Genomic DNA, 2,500 nt, shown 5'->3' with positions numbered 1-2,500 from the left:
TCCAGTACCCTCTCCATCAGGCGCTCGAAACAACCAGGGGCATTGCAGAGACCAAAGGGCATGACATGGAATTGCCACAGGCCCTGCCCAAAGTAAAAGGCAGTCTTTGGCTTGTCCTCTTCCGCCATCTCCACCTGGTGATAACCCGACTTCAGGTCGAGTGTGGAGAACCACTTGGCCCCCACCAATGCATCGTGTGTCATCAATTCTCGGCAAGGGGTATGAGTCCTTGACAGTCATGTCATTCAGCGCCCGGTAGTCCACACAGAAGCGTTGTGTACCGTCCTTTTTCTTCACTAGGACTACCGCTGATGAACATGGACTGTCTGACCGTTCAATCACCCCCTGCGCCGCCAGCTCATTGACAGTGCGCTGCATCTCTTCTCGCCTGGCTGGTGCAATACGTCGGGGGGGGCTCTTGATGGGCAAACTACTTCCGGTGTTAATGCGATGCTTCACCAATCCTGTGCGGCCCAGGTCCAAGTCACCCCTGCTAAACACATCTGCATACTGAGCCAGGGTGTGGCGCATCTTCTCTGTCTGTGCCTCCGTCAGGTTAGCGGTGCTCCGGTGCGCCAAATCCTCAAGGAAGTCAGGCAACGGCCTTACACTAACCAACTCCTCGCTCTCCGACTACTCTTCTGGACGCTCCACTTCCTCACAAGTGCCCAGTTTTGCACCAGCTGGCATCTTCTGGGCCTTATCAGAGAAGTTAGCCACCAACACTGTAACTAACCCCTCACCCGCTCCAACGAGGCTCCGCCCAACTGCTACGCCATCAGCCAGCTGCAGGTTTTGGATGGGCTCCACTAGGCCCTCTACTCCACGCATCACTCTTGACAGTCGACACCGGATCCTAGACTATGTCCTGGGGGCAAGGTGCAGTCGCTGAGCTGTAACTACCTCTGCACAGCCAACCTCTGGAAGCAAGGGCACATCTTCACCGTGCACCCTCACCAGCTTCCGTCCAAGGTCGACACACGCCTTACTCTGCGTCAGGTAGTCAAGGCCCAGCAGGCAGGGCTCGTCCAGATCAGCGACATACACCGGCAGTCACTGCACCGCGCTGCCTACGCCGATACGAGCCTCCACTGGCCCCTTGAGCTGCACACAATGCCCCGTGACTCCACACAGTCTCTGTGGTGCGTCTGGTAGTCGCGTTGTGGCCAACATATCAGGCCGCACTAGAGTCTTCTCAGCCCCAGTGTCCACTGTCAGGCGGCATGGCTTCCCATCTACTGAGCCCTCCACCTGCATCGTGCTGGTTGTTCGACGGCAGCTTACACAAGTCGGGGCCCGGGAACCGAGGACGGCTGGGTTTCGGCCCCCTTCTCCAGCCTGTCCGAGTTTTCCGCCTGTACCACTTCCTTAGCCTTAGGGCAGGCATTCGGGTGGTGACCCGACCTGCCACAGTCCTTGCAGTACTGCTGGAAGGCATCAGAATCCGTCCGGTTGAGAGGACGCATTCTCCGCTCCCTCCGACACCGACTACGTCTGTGCCCTTTCTCACCACAGCCCCAACACAAGCCTTGGAAAGTACCCGGGCTCATCTTCCTCAATGCTACCTTCTCTACTTTAGCCACTGCTTGCCTTCAGGAAGGCCTCGAACTTCAAGGCCCTCGCCAGCGCCACCTGCAGGTCCTCCAGGTGTGCCTGCTTGACGTAGATTTGCAGCTGCTGGTCCTGCAAAGCGTCGACAAAGAAATCGCGGGCCAGTACCACGATCATCTCTTCTGCAGCTATAGGGTACGACCTCCTTACCAGCGCCTCCATGTCCTGTGCCAGCTGGGATAGGGTCTCTCCACGCTCACGAGTCCGCTTTTTCAAGCGGGCCTGATATACCTCGGCCTGGTGGTGATGGCCGAAACGGCGTTTTAAAGCCTCCGCCACGCTGGTGTAAGAGGCGTGTTGGGGCGGTGGCAGATGGCTCAACACTTCCACTCCGGGGCCCCGTAGCGCTGTTACCAGCTGCAGTGCCTTTTCTTCTTGGCTCCAGCCCTGGGCAGAAGCCAGCATTTCAAATTGGGCAACTTATGCCTCCCAGGCCACCTTCCCGTCGTACTCAGCTGGTTTACGCCTCACAGAATGTCTGGAGGCCGAGGGGCTGCGGGGTGGAGAACGCGTGCCGTGAACTAATACGCCCGGAGGGGAGGGAGGGGGTGAGGGAGGCAACGAGGTCCGAGTTTGCCGCCACTTGTACCCAAGGGAGCGGTTCCGATGGGTCCCCAGCCTCCTGCAGCGGCCACCGGCTCCGACACGACGCTGCGAGGCCCGGGGGTTCCCTGCCACGGACCCCAGGCAGACCCCAGTAAATCTGACACTCTGGCATCTGTTGCCAGAACCTCGTCTGCCCTCTCCGCGTGCGACGTTGCTACCTCGTGACGCCGCCTTTCTGCCTTTACCTCCTCCCTCAGGCCCTGAACCTCGCCTTTCAGAGTCTGCACCTCCTCCAGCAGTTCACTCTTCACGCTGTTGCAGGCCTTGTCGGTGTACTGCTGAG

The sequence above is a fragment of the Penaeus japonicus genome, unplaced genomic scaffold (assembly GCF_977035675.1).
Source record: "Penaeus japonicus unplaced genomic scaffold, GWHDUDI00000001_assembly GWHDUDI00000029, whole genome shotgun sequence".
In the NCBI taxonomy this organism is placed as follows: Eukaryota; Metazoa; Arthropoda; class Malacostraca; order Decapoda; family Penaeidae; genus Penaeus; species Penaeus japonicus.
The sequence above is the reverse complement of the archived record's forward strand: the minus strand, read 5'-3'. Positions refer to the sequence as shown.